Source organism: Schistocerca gregaria, chromosome X (genome assembly GCF_023897955.1).
Source record: "Schistocerca gregaria isolate iqSchGreg1 chromosome X, iqSchGreg1.2, whole genome shotgun sequence".
NCBI classification, from domain to species: Eukaryota; Metazoa; Arthropoda; class Insecta; order Orthoptera; family Acrididae; genus Schistocerca; species Schistocerca gregaria.
This window is the reverse complement of record NC_064931.1, coordinates 734,337,405-734,358,002: the sequence shown is the minus strand read 5'-3', so window position 1 is coordinate 734,358,002 and position 20,598 is coordinate 734,337,405. Positions and strand designations below refer to the sequence as shown.

Sequence of the window (20,598 nt, the reverse complement as noted above, 5' to 3'; positions counted from 1 at the left end):
TGAGAGATGGTTGTAGCTTATCCCCGATGTTATTCAGGCAGTACATTGAGTAGGCAGAAAAGGAAACCAGCGAAAGATTTGGAGAAGGAATTAAAATACATGGAGATGAAGTAAAAACTTTGAGGCTTGACTATGACATTGTAAATCAGTCACAGGCAGCAAAGTACTCGGGAGTGCAGTTGAACGAAATGGAGATTGTCTTGAAAGGAGGACATGAGATAAAAATAAATAAAAGCCAAATAAGGGTAATGGAAGGTAACCGAAGTAAATCAGGCGATGCTCAGGAAAATACACAAGGAAATGAGACGCTGGAAGGAGTGGCAGAGTTTTGCTATTTGGGCAGTAGCACAAATGATGATGGCCGATATTTATAGGGGATGTAAAATGTAAACTGATAATAGCAAGAAAAGCGTATTTATGGAAAGAAACTTGTTAACATCGAATATCCATTTTAGTATTACGGAGTCTTTCTCGAAGGTATTTTTCTGGAATTATGTCTTGTATGGAAGACAGGACGCGAAAAATCCTTATGAAATGTGGTGTTACAGAAGACTGCATAAGGTCAGATGGCTAGATTGCGTTGTGGCGTTTATGTCACACCCCTGTCCACAATTATTACATTTTTGTTGTTTTATTTTTATGCGCAGTATATGATAATTTTGTTACGGGAGCCTAGCAAGTTGGTAGGATCACAAGGCAGACTCATCGAAAGACGCGCCAGATGGTCACACTGCGTGAAAACGGCTTGGCCAGCAACAGCTTTATCGCACTCGAACAGAGACAGTGGAGTCCACCTACAGCACTGGGTGCAAAGGAGCGAATTTTTATTATTTCTATTTACTGTTTGAATGTTAATATACAGCTCCAGCCGTACTGATGACGTTACTTGGACTAAGAACTCGTAAACAGTGATTCTGGAATAACTCAGTTCATCAGGAAACGAAACTTACAAAATTTAGATACTTTCAGTGCATATTCATGTAAAAGATGGGTCAATTACAAGCCCACACTGAGAGGGTAGGCGCCAAACTGCTAAGATAGCTCCCTGATGGTCAACGACCGTTTTCGGATGAGGTAATACATGAATGTATACACGATCTGATCTCGTGTAAAGACGGAACAGCTTGTTGAAAAATTGCTTCCACTGACGTACTTGGGTGATGCTGCGTTAATCCAAGGCAGTCTACGATCTGTTTTCGAGGTTGAAACTCAACGTAAAGATGGAATTAACTGGTAAAATTGCTTCGGAAAACATGTTTATTCTATCTCGTGTGGACTGTAAGATCCGGTGAAGTGTTTTGCAACTATGACAGACTGAAATCGTTTTACTAATTTTGAGATTGGAAAAATAAAATAAAATTACTTGGCATCCTAACACTTTACAATTCTCATTATGTTTACCATTTAAACCTACCTACTTGCCATATTACTATGCATTGTTTATTGTACAATCGTTAGAGCTCGCGACCAACAGAGAATAAACAAACTGTGACAAAGTCTACGAGACAAGAGGTAAGCAAGTTGACTAGAATTCAGTTACGAGACGTGGAGACGGACGCACTGGACTTTCATATGTAAATCACATGTAGCACCACTGTGCGTCGTCGAGTACATATAGTGCAAACGATATTTCGAACATTCATTTCCCTGTCTGCTGCGATAGTGTTACAACGCCACAAATGAGGAGGTAAAATTGGGGAAAAAATGAGTTCGTGGCTCAACCTGACTTAAAGACGGGGTCGGTTGATGACTCACATTTTGCGACATCAAGAAATTATCACCTTAATATGGAAGGGAAGAGAGTGAGGTAAAAATTGTGGAGGGAGACTAAGAGATTAAAACACAGTGAGCAGGTTGATATAAATGTAGCTTGCAGTAGCTATTAGGAGATGATGAGTCTTGCACTTGATAGAGTATCATGGAGATTTTTATCAAGCCAGTCTTCGGGATGGAGACTACAATAATAACATTGTCACCGAATTCTCTTATGCCGGCCGTTGTGACCGTGCGGTTCTAGGCGCCTCAGTCCGGAACCACGCTGCTGCTACGGTCGCAGGTTCCAATCCTGTCTCGCGCATAGATGTCCTTAGGTTAGTTAGGTTTAAGTAGTTCTAAGTCTGGGGGACTATTTCGTGTTCAGTCAAAAGATCAACTATCTCGCATCTAATGACAGTATTTCGGATTCATCTTCTCAGATGTTAAGCCCCATAATGTTTGGAGCCGTTTCAACCATTTTTTGAATTCTCTTAAGAACAAACATGTTTTGAAACAAATGTGGTGTATTGTTTATTGGACGACGTTCGTATGAAATAGGTTTTCCTTTTTACAACAAAGTGGAGTCATGACAAGACTGATCTTCCACAAGGTCGGCTTCTACCAGTATTTTCCAGTCTTCTGCAACTAATTCCTATAAATATTTTGCAACCAAATTGAGATTCCGTAATATTCACACTTATCAACACCCAACGTCTTTTGAATTTAATCTATAACATATTCGATAAAAATTCTATAGGGATCATCGGAAGACCGATACTTGTTCTTACGGTTTCAAAACCATTTACGAATATTTCTCAAATAAGAAATACACTGCTATTTCTTTCATATGTAGCATTAGTACGTCATTCATCACTGTACATCAATTTTAGCGCAGGCGTAACTGTGTCCGACACGCACGTGCAGTTTAACTATGTGCGGGTTTGTGAGCGGAATAATGTATTCGATACTGGTAGTTCCCTTACAGCCGGAAATGGCGCTCGTGCGGAGTGTTGGAGTGTCTATGAAGTGTTTTGATGTTGGGCCGAGAACCCCCTCAGGGTCTGCTGAAGAGCAATGAATAATGCATCGGCAGGCGACGCGGAAACAAGAGCGCTCCTGCGAACGATCGTCCCAACAACTGCTTTCCGCTGTCGCCTCTCACTGGCCTGTTTAATTTAAGCCGTCTCCCTCGCTGAAAAGAAATTGACAATTAACCTCCAGTCAATATTACTTTCGACTGATTTTTCTACAGCCTCTGTATGGCCTCAGACCTCTTAGCTCGTTAACAATAAATGCCGTGAACAACTGTGTTATCGACAGTGATTTCATGTTCAGTCAGGAGTTTCACTATAGCACATCTAATTACAGTATTTCGGATTCATCTTGTAACGCAATTTCAGACTCTACATGCAGCTGCTAGTTGGACTTCGCAGACTCACTCAGGACAAACCATCTTCATTAATTAACTTCATCGCAAATTTTTGTTCCAGTTTAAAATTAACATTATTTTAAATTTGGTGATCCCTTGTGTATGCCACATGATACATGGTTCTTACAGTCCACGAGCTTTAAAGAGATCAACATCGTAAATGTTGACAAAACTTTATCCAGCAGGACGAGTGCAGATGATGCTGCAATTTACCGTCTTGTAAAGTCATCAGATGACTAAAACGAATTGCAAAATGATTTGGATAAATGTCTGTATGGTTCGAAAAGTGGCAGTTGTCCCTGAATAAAGAAAAGTGTGAATTTATTCACTTGAGTAGTAAAAGAAATCAGCTAAATTTCGATTACGTGGTAAGTCACACAAATTTGAAGGCTGTAAATTCAACTAAATACTTTTTTTTTTTGTTGCAGAGAGGAGCTAACCCTCTGACCGAACACGCTGAGCTACCGTACCAACACCAACTGAGCTACTCAAGCACGACTCACAACCCATCCTCACAGCTTCAATTGGGTAGCTCAGTGGGTAGAGCACCTGCCAGCGAAAGGAAAATGTCCCGAGTTATAGTCTCGGTATGGTTCCCAGTTTTAATCTGCCAGGAAGTTACATAAGGCTGTTGTTTTCGGAACTGCGCATCTTAAAACGTCAGTAAATTCACTTGGATCCTACATCGCATGATTCTAAAACGGTGGTTGAGAATTTGCTGCTCAACCTTGCATTACTCGTTGATGGTGGCCCTTTTGAGCTCATCCGGTGGGTGGGGATTTCCTTTGACGATGTGCTAGCAGTTTGAAGTTGTCTACAGCATGCTTCATCGGATTCAGGCCAACAGATACCGCATGTGGTCGATTCGTGGCTCAAGTAGGAACACGGTGACGAGATGGACGTTATGTACTCTTGCCCTGACTGTAAGAAGCAGTCATCGCCGGAATGTTGACGGTATGACCGGACAGTTGGTTGGACGTCCGTGTTTCGATACGCCACAGTCCTCAAATAGCCTTCGACGGCGATGCGATGGGTCTGGGATCCGTAAATGATGGCGGCTCAATACATGACTGAACCACTTCTCTGAAGAGACTGAGGAACTGTTAAGGTAGATAGTACCTCGCCGTCTCGTCACTGTTCTACAAAAATCATTAGGTGGCACACAAACCCTGCACCCATTGATGAAGACAATAAGACACCTCTGATCGAGTTTCCATTCCAGGCGTTATATTGTCCTTTTCGCTCCACAGTACTCGAGGGTTTGTACCGTTTATCGTAGTCGACATTTAGAGACCAGATTTATCGTGTGGAGAAGATTGCGTACTGTCTGGGCCAACACAGCTCTCTCATTTCCTTTCAAAAGAGCAGCGCGCTGTTATGTCACACTCGCAGTGGTACGTAAGGGTCACAAGGGTGCGAATCCAATACTGCCGCTGCGGCTGCTGGTACAGCACCGCAGCTTATATCGCCACGGCTGCCGCATTGTAATCGCACCTTAATTTGTAGGTAGCGGTAATCAGGTGATGTTGTGGACCGTGGGTGATCACTACGGCGCAGATCTTGAATGTTTAACGTCTCACGGTAGCGGCTGACAGTCTGAATGACGTCACTGGTGCGTACTCTAATTACGCGGGCTACGGTCTAAACATGAAATGGCACTTTGAGACATGTTGACAGACTAAACAACGTACACAAGCCGTATTTCTCGTTATTTATTAAAGTAAATGCGCGATCTGCTAACCTGTACTGAGAATACAACTTCTCTTTTATCTTTATTAAACCGGTAGCTATACGTAGCGATTTACTGTAGTCAAATCCAGTGTTTAGGAATAAATTTCCAATCAAAGCAACACTAAATTTGCAAGTTATGAGTGTGGTGACAAATATTCTTTGAACAGTTAAATTTAGGCCTAAGTCCCAGAATTTTACAGCAAATTTAATACTCTAATGACATTCGTCTCGACGTGAACTAACAAAAAGAGTAGGACATTATTTAAATATACTCCTGCCTTCCATTAAAGCATTCCATTAATATTCGTCTCACTTAAATGTGTACATGAAACAAAAAAAGCACAAGAATCTCCTCACCAGCGTAGTACCAAAGATATGGAGGACAATGCCGTGGACTGGGATGCATCAGTGTTTCTTTGTCCTAATCTGTGACCCGGACGAGAAACGCTAAGGCCGCATAGTTGATTTCAAAAGCAGCGGATTACTGTCTATAATTTCCCGGTATTATCCGTAGCAATGTCTCGCTTCCGTGTGACGCTGCATTGTCATAGTACTTCGCATGTTGACAGCACATTCCATTGCAGCATATGGTCAACATACCTCCTGATAACTTTTTTCTTAGAATACCTATGTTCTACGATATGCAGCAAAAAATCTGCAGTATTTCACTGTAAATGGAAGAAAGAAAGGAAGACTAGCGCTTAATATCCTGGCGACGACGTGGTCATTAGAGCCGTAGCGTAAACTCGGATTAGGGAAGGATGGGGAGATATATCTGCTTTCTCCTCCACAAAGGAACCAGCAATAGGAAATTATGGAAATACTAAATTTGTATGGCCGAACAATGACATGAAACGCCGTTTCCCGAATATGAATCCTGTGTATCTCTCTGCTCGTACTGCTTCGTGCATCGAGAAAGTAGTAATCTGTCCTTCGAATTGCACTCTCAGCTGCATATGTTTGTCGAATTGCATGGTTGGTTACTGAAATACTTTGAGCCAACGGGAAAATTTATCCTTGCGTTATATTTCATCCCCTCCAGCACCTTCATGATTACTTGCAACTGTGAATTTTATCCTCAGAAGGTTACTAGTAAGCGAAACTTAATGGAACAAAAAGAGAAAATTACAATGTAGCCAAGGGCGTTCCATTGCAATGGAGTTTCGTTTCTCACTCGCAAGACTGCGAAAGGAAAACTGTGTAACTACACTTGGAGTGCTTTCGTTTATAAAATATAAGGGACTAATGTCTAACCGGAATGAAAGGCACTAATTTGTGAACAAAGATGAGCACTTTCTTGTCAGGAGAACTAACAGATACATACAAATGCTTGTATGTCGGAACAAGGAGATTTACTGTCATCACAACCAAGAGGAAAAGGAGATCACAAGTAGTATAAACATCCTTGATGTACAAGAAAGCATATATAGCTGCATTTCCACGTGTACTGGTACCTCGTTTAAAAACACTGCACCTTGCAAAATACAATATTCCACAAAGTTGGAGAGAATTTCGTAATGAGGAAGTAGTGAATTATGGTAGTCGTTCCCTAGAGATGTACTCAGGCACTGCACATAACAATGATCTCCATAGTAATGACGAAATACCGGAAACTAATGGGAAGATTTTAGAGGCACTCGAATTAAAGATAAAGATGATTAGACTCCAAAAAGCACAAACGCATTCACCTTCTAATAAATTTGCAGCTGTTTAAAATTTGAGGCTTGGATGTGAAGTACCTGTGTCTCACACGAAGAAATTTGCAGGTATAATTAGGTGTTTCGACTTATCTTTAACAGAGAGGCTGGAGTAACAAAGCCAAACAGTTTACGTAGCAGACCCGATACAGTTAACTTTCTCACTCGCATTAGTTTGGTTCAAAAATAGTTCAAATGGCTCTGAGCACTATGGGACTTAACATCTGAGGTCGTCAGTCCCCTTGAACTTAGAACTACTTAAACCTAACTAACCTAAGGGCATCACACACATCCATGCCCGAGGCAGGATTCGAACCTGTGACCAGTAGCAGTCGCGCGGTTCCGAACTGAAGCGCCTAGAACCGCTAGGCCACCACGGCCGGCTCGCATTAGTTTGACGGGTAACAAATTGTGTATAGCGTGATAGATGAATAAGGTTGCCAGGTCTAATAATTTCTTATAAAAACTATATATATATATATATATATATATATATATATATATATATATATATATATATGTGTGTGTGTGTGTGTGTGTGTAGGGTGTTTCAAAAATGACCGGTATATTTGAAACGGCAAGAAAAACTAAACGAGCAGCGATAGAAATACACCGTTTGTTGCAATATGCTTGGGACAACAGTACATTTTCAGGTAGACAAACTTTCGAAATTACAGTAGTTACAATTGTCAACAACAGATGGCGCTGCGGTCTGGGAAAATCTATAGTACGATATTTTCCACATATCCACCATGCGTAGCAACAATATGGCGTAGTCTCTGAATGAAATTACCCGAAACCTTTGACAACGTGTCTGGCGGAATGGCTTCACATGCAGATGAGATGTACTGCTTCAGCTGTTCAATTGTTTCTGGATTGTGGCGGTACACCTGGTCTTTCAAGTGTCCCCACAGAAAGAAGTCACAGGGGTTCATGTCTGGCGAATAGGGAGGCCAATCCACGCCGCCTCCTGTATGTTTCGGATAGCCCAAAGCAATCACACGATCATCGAAATATTCATTCAGGAAATGAAAGACGTCAGCCGTGCGATGTGGCTGGGCACCATCTTGCATAAACCAGGAGGTGTTCGCAGTGTCGTCTAAGGCAGTTTGTACCGCCACAAATTCACGAAGAGTGTCCAGATAGCGTGATGCAGTAATCGTTTCGGATCTGAAAAATGGGCCAATGATTCCTTTGGAAGAAATGACGGCTCAGACCAGTACTTTTTGAGGATGCAGGGACGATGGGACTGCAACATGGGGCTTTTCGGTTCCCCATATGCGCCATTTCTGTTTATTGACGAAGCCGTCTAGGTAAAAATAAGCTTTGTCAGTAAACCAAACGCTGCCCACATGCATATCGCCGTCATCAATCCTGTGCACTGTATCGTTAGCGAATGTCTCTCGTGCAGCAATGGTAGCGTCGCTGAGGGTTTGCTGTGATTGAATTTTGTATGGATAGAGGTGTAAACTCCGGCGCATGAGACGATACGTGGACGTTGGCGTCATTTGGACCGCAGCTGCAACACGGCGAACGGAAACCCGAGGCCATATATGCTCTCACAAAGATGACTTATGAATGCAAACAGTTTCGAACCATCGAAGAGTGAGATCTGGCACCGATGTTTAAAATCAATGCGAAGGAGGTGGAACTTTTCGAACCAAGTATTCAGCGTAAATAACATTTTCGGAACACCACGGGTAAACAGTAACTTTTCTTACCTTCATTTGTGTCTGGTTTAATCTCATGTTTTCAAAAGAGAATGAAAAACTGAAGGGCGACATACGACAGTCCCTCTGAGGTTGGTCATCGGTGCAATTTCCTACTTTCTTTCCGATTCTCCCTCCTCTTTTTCTTTTCAATACATAGAGATAAACGTAAAAAATTTCTTGTTTCTCGTAAGAATGATACATTATTTTCCCTCAAACCTCTGTATGCTACAGAGTAATTCGTACCAAAATCGGCGGTTTTCTGTCCTACCCCACTTCCGTATTGACGGAGGGATCACTGACTGTCTTTATTCATCATCACGCGTCTTAATCACGCATATCATACTCTCATGGTCTCTACGTGAAACAAAGAACGTCGACTGCAAAACTACCTTTCCGTAATCCCCTATTACAGTAATTTTTTAGTGAAAGTAACAGAGTTTCTTGAGAACCAGATCGCATTTTTCCAGAGAGTGTCATTTACTTTCCCTGAGAGTATATGCTACCCATTACCATGGGATATACCGCATGTTATGGTCCTACAATGGTAGTTATGTATTCGTTCCACATTTGCTGTCAAGCCTATTTGATAAAGATTATAAAGGCTTGAACAGAACTCTATATCTTTTCGCACTAACGTCTAGTGTGTGATTCCCGTTACAGAAGTTCTCGATACCAAACATTCGAGCAGTACTAAAGGATGGTTCGCCCTAGCGTTCTATATGCCGTCTGTTTTGTAGAGGAGCTACACTTTCCCAAAGTTCTCCCAATAAAACGAAGTCGAGCATTTGCTTTCCTAACTACCAACCAGGCGTGTCATCCTATGTACTTAATCGATGTGAGTCTGTCAAGCAACACCATTATTATTGCTGTATTCGAGCGTCACAGGATTGTTTTCCTACTCATCCACACTAACATACATTTTTCTAACTTTGAACAATCTGCCACTGATCTTACCAACTATAATTTCTGCCTAAGTCATCTTGTATCCCCCTACAGTCACTTGAGGACAACAATTTCCCGTACACCACAGCGTCATCATTAAACAAGAGTAAACTGCTGTCAACCGTGTCAGTCGTATAATTTATTCCGTTTGACAATAAGAGTAGTCCTATCACAGTTCCCTGAGGTACTGCCGACTATAACCTTGTCTCTGTTGAAGACTTGCCCTCGAGAACAAAGTAGTTGGTTCTGTTGTTACTTAAAAAGTAACTCTCATTACTCTACATTTTCCTAACTATCGTCCAACGTTGAAGCTTTCCAGTACACAACAATGCAGTGAAAATTCTGATAGTGCTCCGTAATAAATCAGTCATGTATACAAGAGCTGCACAGAAATTAATGCACCGTGTTTCTTTTCTTCAACTACTCTTTATTGCACATAATGAGAATTAGACACACGAAAGGATGGTGTTTTATCTACACACCTTAGTTTTCAACGTAATCTCCACCCCGTTCTATGGCCTTCCTCCAGCGCACTCACGGGCGTGTATGCCGTGTCGATACCAGTCCTTGTTCTGGTGGCGGACCCAGTGTTTCACTGTGTGAATCACCTCCTCATCGTCCTCAAAATGTCTTTCGCAAATGGTATCCTTCAATGGCCCAAACAAGTGGAAGTCAGAGGGGGCTAAATCAAGGCTGTAGGGTGTGACAGCAATGGATGGTCTCCCCGACAGCTGCAACTCGTAGATCTCCGCCGTACTGCCTTCTGATGACCTCACCCTCCGTGCCCAACGTACTTCTGTACACTTCTGTCGACATCAGACGCTTCATAGGCTTTGCACAAGAGTATGTGAATATTCCCCACAGTTTCTTTCTCTGCAGTGAGAAATTCAATGACGGCACGTTGCTTGTAAAGTACATCACCTACTGACGCAATTTTGAAACTGTCCTGCAGCTAAACTATCTGCCGGAAGTGATGAAAATTCAAATAACACATACGTAACGTTTCGCATTCGTAGCATTGTTTTCGGCTCAGAAAAAGAATGCGGTGCGTTACTTTGTGGGCAACCCTCGATATACTTAAAACGACAGAGACCTCATTTCTGCTTCCTTACCAGATGCTAGAGTCATTTCTACTGATCACTCACCGTCCATTACAGCGCACTGGGTTAGTCAAAAATTTTTCGGGCCAATTGAATGTAGCTGTAGATAGTGCCTATGGACGTATCGTGGTTATCAGTTCACAATGTAGTATGTGTCGAACGCCGTTCGAAAATCTAGAAACATGGAATCTAAACGTTCACCTGCATCTACCATCATCAAGAGAGCTTGCGCAAATAATGAGAAACGAGAGGGTTCTTCTGAATCCTCGCCGATTCTTACAGGTTTGCTACTTTTACCACTAGAACGTCTGAATGATCGAGCTTAAAATATGCATGCATGTCCAAAGGAACACTGCATAGTTATGTTTAACAACACATTTATCCGCCGATACCAGGCAGAGACTTTCAATTAAAATATCCTCCCCTGTACGGGAATTACGTAATGTGTGTTCGTGTGCAGGTTGTGACCCATGAAGGACGACATATGGCAGTCTGGGTTTCGCCATGAGTAGTGACGGATAACCAGAGCGGGCGAGGCCACCGCTCACGTACAGCAGAGATTCCGGGTTCGAGTCACGGTCAGTACAAATTTTCACTCACATTATTTACTTATATAGATGATGGTTGTTCGTATTCCCAACCGTGAATACATTTAAAATTATGTATGTTGGTTTCTTATCCTGTGCGTTCTTTATGTTAACGTTTTCGTAAATATGTGTGACCAGCTCTCGTTTTCAGTGAGGCAGTAAAACTGGTTGCGTCAGACTTTCTAGATAAATATAAGATAGAAAACCAGATAATTCAGCAGCGTCTTCAGTTTCATATCTAACTGGAATTCCTTGGTCGCTTTAAGTGGTCTTCAAAGTTTTCAGTACCAATGGCTCCAGCACAAATTTCTTTCATTAATAAGTTCAAATGGTTCAAATGCGACTTAACTTCTGAGGTCATCAGTCGCCTAGAACTTAGAACTAATTAAACCTAACTAACCTAAGAACATGACACACATCCATGCCCGAGGCAGGATTCGAACCTGCGACCGTAGCGGTCGCTCGGCTCCAGACTGTAGCGCCTAGAACCGCACGGCCACTCCGGCCGGCCCATTAATAAGTCTGTGTGGCACTCAAATAACGTTAAATGCGATTTACTTTCCTCTGACAGTTTCATTACATTTTGTTTGGAGTGGGAGTGCAGGAGTCTGTGTTTTCAAAACGATTAATGTATGGTATTTTGTTCGTTTACAAGGGAGTATTTATTTACAGCGCAACTCAAGAAGTACTTCCCTATATCAGAACTGAATTAAATATTCGCAGTTCGTCTTTAAATAAGACTTTTATCATTTATAAAAAAACAAATATATCCTCCTAGTTATCTTGATGAGCTTTTTGTCTCTCAGCCCTATAATAGTGCAGGAGCTGGTAATGCATCTCTTACCTATGGCACAAACGGATACACGGTGTCTGTTAGTTTCCAGGAAGTTTAATACAATTCTTCTGTGTGTAGGTCGTTTTGTAACTTATTCCTGGCAGTTTTCTGATGTTGCTTTCGGTATTATACAGCATCATTATTAGCCCTCAACGCCGGAAGCGTATGTGTAATTTTCCAATCAATACTTGGCAAATGAATGTCACACTCTACTGATACTACAAAACTATCAGAATATTTCTGCGCTATCGATTTTATTTACCTTAACGTACTGATGACGGCTGCTCTTGCCCGTAAGAGTTGGTTGTCAGGTTCGTTTTGGATCTCGCTAGAGCTAATTCTTCTGTGGAGCCTAATCTGTCTTTCTGATATACACTCCGCATGTTACTGGAAATTTTCCATGTTTCCGCTATCACATTCAACCAGTTCACAATTCTAGTTATGATGTGAGGATGGTAGGTTTCTAAACACACGTCAGTTCTTGGACATCACTCCAAATCTTGGCAGTTAAAAACTAGTGTGTAAACATCCTCACTCACCATATCTGAATGCGACCGGTTTTAACAATTTTTTTCAATAATTGTTGCAGTCTTTTTACATCATACTTTCACTTCACCTTAGAACAAGTGCAGTCTTCATGTACTCCACTCACCCAGTGGCCTTGGATATTGCATACCAGACCTATCCAATGGGAACTTAGAGGTCTCTACTCTGCAGCACGTGCCGAGAACTCCAACGCCGACCTCTTCAGGGACCCGACGAAATTAGGTTTAGGCAATCAAGTCGACTCGAGACCAGAGGACATCGATCTGACCTTGAAATGATACTGTAACCCAACAGCTGTGCTGAGATTCTATAGTTTCGGCCAGATATCTTCACTACTGTCCGCAGTCTCTGAAAACAACAGAGAATGGTTGCAGATCGCAGACAAGATGCCGAAGTAAGTGACGATCAGTGAATGACCGTCCCCATTTTCGAAAGTACATATGTGATTCATTCTCCTCTTGTAACGCTGTTTATATCAGAGGATGTAATTACGCGTCTAATTCTTGGTTTCCGCATGTAACAAACCCGCCACCACTTGAGTGGTGTCACATGGCTTGTATGTACAGACGCTTAGATTTTGGAGACTTCATTCGAGTAGTGCCACTCGTTTCCACACCGTTGAAAGCTGTTTTAACATTGATTGTGTAAAGCATGGAATTCTTTTAGATAAGCTAAATCATTATGGTTTGAGTGGGGCAGTGCACAAATGGTTTAATTCATACTTAACTGAAAGAATGCAGAAAGTTGAAATAAGTGGTTCATGTAATGTTAAAAAAACAGCTGATACCTGAAATTGGGGGGCTATCAAATACGAAATCCCACAGGGTTCGGTCTTAGGTCCTTTACTGTTCTTGATATACGTTAATGACTTACCATTCCACATTGATGAAGATGCAAAGTTAGTTCTTATTGCTGATGATAAAAATATAGTAATAACATCCAAAAAAGCAAGAACTAAGTGATGTAATTGTAAATTATGTTTTTCACAAAATTATTAAGTGATTCTCAGCAAACGGACTCTCTTTAAATTTTGATAAAACACAGTATATACAGTTCCGTACAGCAAATGGCACAATTCCTGTAAAAACTTTAGACTTTGAACAGAAGTCGGTAGCTAAGGTAGAATTTTCAAAATTTTTAGGTGTGTCCATTTATGAGACGTTAAACTGGAAGCAACACATTGATGGTCTGCTGAAACGTCTGAGTTCAGCTACGTATGCTATTAGGGTTAATGCAAATTTTGGTGATAAGAATCTCAGTAAATTAGCTTACTATGCATATTTTCATTCACTGCTTTCGTATGGCATCATATTCTGGGGTAATTCATCGTTGAGTAGAAAAGTATTGATTGCTCAAAAACGTGTAATCAGAATAATTGCTGGAGCCCACCCACGGTCATCCTGCAGACATCTATTTAAGGATCTAGGGATCCTCACAGCAACCTCACAGTATATATTCACTTACGAAATTTGTTGTTAATAATCCAACCCAGTTCAAAAGTAATAGCAATGTGCATAGCTATAACACCTGGAGAAAGGATGATCTTCACTATGCAGGGTTAAATCTGACTTTGGAACAGAAAAGGGTACATTATGCTGCCACAAAAGTCTTTGGTCACCTACCAAACACCATCTAAAGCCTGACAGATAGCCAACTAATATTTAAAAATAAATTAAAAGAATTTCTAGATAACAACTCCTTCTACTCATTGGCTGAAAAAAAAAAATGGTTCAAATGGCTCTGAGCACTATGGGACTCAACTGCTGTGGTCATCAGTCCCCTAGAACTTAGAACTACTTAAACCTAACTAACCTCAGGACATCACACACATCCATGCCCGAGGCAGGATTCGAACCTGCGACCGTAGCAGTCGCACGGTTCCGGACAGCGCACCTAGAACCGCGAGACCACCGCGGCCGGCAAGATCATTGGCTGAAATTTTAGATATAAATTAATGGAAAAAATCTTAAACGTTAGTGTCATGCAATATTTTGGGTAGTGTAATATCTTGTGCAGGCATCTTTTATCAACCTGACATGTTCCACATCGTTACGAAGTGTCGTATTCATGATCTATGGAACAAGTATTAATCTAATCTAATCTAATCTAACCTAATGATGCAACTGGAGCCTCCCCACCACCTACCGGCAATGTTAAGCTGCAGGCTGGTGCATAAAATTTCTAGAAACATCAGTATGTTACAGTTTTCATTGAATGTTTCAAGGAACACATGAAAGAATGATTCATGAAGAGCAGTTTGAAGCTCAGTTTACAGCAGGCTGTTTCGTACCACCTCTTTTCTCTCACGTTCCTTAAGAAATTAATTAAAATGTAAGTGAGGTAAACTGTGTGAATCCGGTAAAATTTTTATTTATTTGTGATCTCGCAACCGTTATATAAAAATGTGAACATTTTCTACTGTATAACATCATCACATCCATCATGTCAACAAGATGATATATTATGCATTAACAAGAGCAAAATGGAAATATTTCATATTTTACTACTGCCATTCCTTCTATGAGAACACAGCTAAAGTTTGTGCGCAAAATGTATGAGTTTCGTAGTACCTACTCTGGGCATGGAGCTTGTTCTTTGTGCAAAATTCATTGTAGGTTATCAAGTATTTTTGGATAACTAAAAACGCAAGACCTTCTGTAGTTTCGGAACAGCTTAAGTCACTTCAGAAACAGAGAAATTTACAGCTCTACCAGTAATGATAATAAATAATTCACTCATAATAGCTTAATAATCTGTTCTTAAATGCATTTCAACGTTTGCAACGTGCAGTCTTACAGAGGAATTGTAAAGACTTGAAGCAGAATAATTTCAGTTTCACCTAATCTCTATCAATTTGGACATGATAGACTAGACAACACCCGTATGAATTATTTGTAACTAATTACTGCATTTATGACAGAAATAGTGTTTTTATTAACTTTGTAAAATGTTTATTGTTTGTAAAACTTAACAACAGTAATGAATACTGCATTTTAAAAAAAAATATGGTTGACGTAAGTGCACCCCTTCTGTAGTATACTTCACTGAAAATGTGGTGATAATGGGAACACTGAACTAAGGAATATTTTCAGGTTCTGGACCCAACCTACACATGAATATCGCTTTAAAACGTTCGTTTTTAATATAAGTCAGCATCAGTTAATGAATTGTGTTTTTATCTTCTATTTTTTCATAGGGAGCATTATGGAAAATACGTTGGTATTGCTAGAATTGACGCTCAAGCTAGGTGTATCTAACAGCCTCTGTGGTTCCCCAAACCTATGGCTCAAACGGCTCTGATCACTTAACATCTGAGGTCATCAGTACCCTAGAACTTAGAACTACTTAAACCTAACTAACCTAAGGGCATCACACACTTCACATGTCCGAGGCAGGATTCGAAATTGCGAGCGTAGCGGTAGCGCGGTTACAGACTGAGCGCCCCAAACGTATGACTACTGTTCGAACTGGAAAAGCGAAGTCTTCTGGCTCTGCTAGCGATTTGTCACATAGAAATCTTCACCTCAAACTGCTCTACACCAGTTCACGATTCAGTAACCACCGTCAGGGGACGGCCTGGCCCTAGAAAGCGGTTCTCTGCTGGCAACGTCGGCAATAGGGGGAACGTTCTGATCACTTTGAGACGAATTTTAGAGAATAGGATACCATCTTACTATTCCACTAATTCAGAGTGGCCATGTGAAGCAGGTGGTCAGTTCCCAATGCAGCTTTCATCCTTCCGCAGACTTTAGTTAACTACTTCCTCTAGATGCTGCGATGGACACAATCTCTAGCCCCATCTGCTCGTGATACCTGCTGGAGAGCCCAAGTATTCCAAACACATAAGATTAATAAAAAAGGGAACAAAACTAAATACGCATTACACTAATCCTGTGCTTATACATCGGTGCTTATATACCAGCGTCGGAGTCATGCTGGATTGCATGTACGCTGCAGCACCGCCCGTGAACGGTAACGTTTTGATCGCCTCTTCTACTGAGCTGCGGGCAATTACCAAACTATACTGCAGTAACTATAGCATATAACATTATCGGCAACTGGTGCCTATTACTTGGAATCTGGCACTCATTACTGTTTCACCAGAATGCTGAGATCTGCAATCGCTAAACGTTTATAAACATCTAACGAATGACAATGTCAGGTAAGAGATACAGAGATTGTAAAAAGTTCAAAACTGTGATCGTAGTCAAAGCGCAGTGAACCGGAGGTTCGCACATTTTTAAGGTTTAATAACAAGCATACTGATTTTGTTCAGAATGACAAAAAGAGTGTACTTGTTATTAAATCTTAAGTAAGGAATTGTTCTACCAAGAAGTAACGGAAGAAACTATAAGTAAGGTTTCACATATTTTTGAAACATTATCTTCCAAATCACTATGTCAGCATTAGAATGGTTAAAGTATTTTTAAGATTCTCTGTAACTCTTTTCAGTGCATTTCTATGCATTAAATAGCTATAGCCGTTTGTAATCGCTACATTCATTTTGAATTTTTCTGTGCTTAAACGTATCCTTACGCAATAAGATATAAGTAATACTATTATAACTTACATGGTGGTACTGAGAACTAGAAAAGAAGAAAACTGTCTAAATTAAAGAGCGAAAGAAAATGTATGCAACTGATACCAATAAGAGAAAAGTGAATATTTGTTGCAGAAAGTCAATCTTTGTGTTTAAGAACTAGATGGTCCTGTCCCGAGGCAAGCACCGTAAAAGTTTGTCCGGCAGAAAGGAGATCAAGAATAATTTGCGAGTCACAAATAAATTCTGTGGACACTCAACATCTTGAAGGGTGGAGCTTAAGGTGTCGTAAGCAGGCACATTCTGAAAGAAGGCACTGTTTTCGCATGAGGAGCGGTAAGTCGGGAGATATTTGCTGAATAAAGTAGCATGTTGGCTAGGTACGGTCGCCATAACATTACAAAAACCCACTAAAAGGCGTTAGTGTCACAATTTTCCACTGAAGAGATTCACCGGAAACAGCGGTAGGATTAATTACCGAGGACATATATGATTTTAATGCATAGAGAGATTTCTTGTAACGTTTTGTGCAAATTTGTCTATATTAACGTTGGCCTAAAAGTCTGCGGTAGCTATATTTTAAGTTCCGTGAGCCATACAACCAAGAGTAAAATAACAACTGCTTATGAACGACGTGTACTACTTCGTTTTCTGAAATGAATAATAGTGGGTGCAAAGGTAAACTGAAATGAATGACGTGTTGTGAAAAAGAACAAAAGTTGTAAACAACTAGCGGTGCAAGGTCGCTACACAATAATAAGGAATAATGAAGCGGTAAGCTTAAGTGGTATGAAATGTTAGTGCTATAATTCTACATTATTTTTACTTCATGTTGTTTTCATGATGTAATAATGCATTTTTATGAATATCCATTAGAACAGGTTGAAAAGTGGAGGATGTTAATGGAGACACCCCATTTCGTAAGGAAGTTTTGGATGTCACACCATTTTTTCACTGCAATTAACATTTTAGGAAGATAAGAGTTTTTCGTTAAATTTTAGTAAATTTAGAACGTCTTTAAAAAAACTAATGTTTAGTAACTAACATATACGTATTAACTAGTGTGAATTGATGATCAAAATTATTTTTCCTATTATCATGTTTCGGTACATGATCACAGTATAACTTGGTTTAAGTTTGAATCAATTAGTAAGAAACATTATTTGAAGAATTTTTTACGATTTTTATAGAGAACGTATTCTGCTAAGCTTCTCAGAGTTATAGTTATGTAGGTAGAAACACCGTGAAATTTTATACGAATCAAGTAGGAATTGCTTTCGTGTTGGTTATGCCAGAAATCCAAGTTACCTTTACCTTTCAAATCTTTGAATGAGCATAATAAAAATAACGATGTACACAGTTGCAACCCTTCGTATTGCAATTGGCGTAATGTTCTATAGCTCAATACAGCACACACATCGGTGATATCTTTATTGATACTTGGGATGCTGTATTTGCTGTCGTAGTGGTGTGTTGGCATTGCAGGTTCATGGACTTGTGAGCCGATATGCGTTCATTATATCGTATGGAAAATGATGTGCCTATCCTATCTACGTAGAAACTGGAACAGTATGGACATGTGATCTTGTAAACACCTGAATGTGTATGTTCTAATTATGTATTTGCTAGTAAAATAACTTTCCGGTATAGATGCGTTCATGAAATTATCTTAGTTACCTAGGGAAAAAAAACAGAAGTAGAACATTTCATACAGCCATTTCCAGCCCAACAGCAAACTGCCATCAAACATGAGGTAGACAAGACATAAAATTTCTTACACCAGACAGTTTGCGTATAAAAGAACAGACAGACATTCTGTACACACAGAAAGAAAGCAGCTACAGACACAACAAGTTATAGCAACTCCTTACATCCCATCACTGAAAAACTAACAGCATACAGAAGTATGATTACTAGAACAGTGAGTATCCCAACGGCTCAGCCTCATCGTGTCGATGAAATCGCATTAATCAAACAGATTCCCGCTAATAATCATATTAAGCAGCCACAACTGATCGCCTCTTTAATCGTATGAAAAATAAAGAAACTGAAAGTGAAACTACACATTTAGTTGGCAACTGATACATAAGCCACGAAATATTTGCGACTTCGAATCACTGAAAGAGCTTCTTATAAAATTGGTAATCAGTTCAAAAGGTATGTCATCATACCGAACTATTACACGTCATACCTCACAGTTGCAACGAAACTGACAAACATAAACAGCCAGGTGTTTATTAGATCACATGACAAAACCGTCACAGTTTTTATGTAGGTACGACAGGCAGATCATTTTCCATACGATATAATGAACATACGTTATCATGATCTCACCCTTATGACAGCAAACACAGCACTCGAAACAAAAATAAAGATCTTACAATCTGTCATAGACAACCTTCAGGCACAAAACCTGGTATTTGAGGCACCTGGAACACACAGAAAACAGATTTTCTATGCCACTTATATGTTGCACGGACAGAAAGATAATGAGTAGAACAATTTAATTTCTAAATTTAAAGAAGATCTGTAATTTATTACAGACATAGATTTCGACTGTAACATAGTCGTCAGTAGTGCACTACCTGAAGGATCTCACATGTACCAACATGTCAGAGAATAAAATTGTCGCACGTTTATACTCTGACATGTTGATATCTGCATGAGTCTTCTGGTAATACACTGATGATAACTATTTTATAGTCGAAATCTAGATCTGCAGTAAATTACGGATTTTTGTAACTGATTGCTCTCCTCTAAATTTTAATATATAACGGCCTCTGTTCAAACAGGTGTACACTGGCTTCCAGTTTAGTTAAGATTAACTCTGTATTCAGTAATGACTGTCTCTTAATACAACAGTCCCTGAAGAATCAATGAACACAGTTTCCTTAGCCCTGGCAGTAAGTCACAGTTACGAGAAGTATAAATTACATATTTAGCAATAGAATCAAGAAACTGCAATAACTATTAACTCACACCGTATGTAAATAAGCATGTATAATTCCATGCTGAATATGTAAGCATATAAAACTAAATTTGCTAAAAGTCACTCCTCTAAGCAATGTTTTAATTTTTCATTTTATTTTGTCTATTACGCAAATGAAAATAATAATAAATGTAATACTACATCACATTGCTGTAGCGCAGGGTAAATACGCACAATTTCACTAATGTAGTACTGTAATAGTTTCAAAATGTAAGTGCAAATTTGAAAGTTTTCACCAATGCAGAGCACTAAAATCATGTGCCTAAAAGCAGATAATACGCATTAGATTTTATTTGTCTCGTTTCGCTACCTTTCTCTCATAAAACTCACATCAAATAAAGTTTGCCTCAAATCTAATAACTGTGTCGTTGTATCACTGTTAGAGGAAAAGCTGAAGTAGATGTAACGCCCAGTATAAGGACACAGTCCCCGCAAATGGATTGTAGCTGGGAAACGCACTGAACAGTAATCTGAAAATAAAATTTGTGACTCATGGCGGAATACCATCAATTAATAATCTCTAACTTAAAATTATTAATACATTAAACAAACTCAGTTCATTTGGAAGTATCACATGTTTCTTAGTAAAAGACCATCTTCCGTGTCAAAGTAAAAGATGGTGCATGACCGGCGAAATATGGATTAGCTATGCGCATGTTATATAAATAATTTCACTCATAAAATTCTGTGTTTGGAGAATTTATAATACTGCCAAATAACTTTAATATATTATAT

The 20,598-nt window shown here is 39.8% G+C and overlaps 1 protein-coding gene across 1 annotated transcript in view; it reads right to left on the bottom strand.

Annotated features, from left to right (window-relative positions):
- The window catches only part of LOC126298842 (toll-like receptor 6), a 319,072-nt gene that overhangs the window by 16,730 nt on the left and 281,744 nt on the right, over positions 1–20,598 (bottom strand). The window lies entirely within an intron of this gene.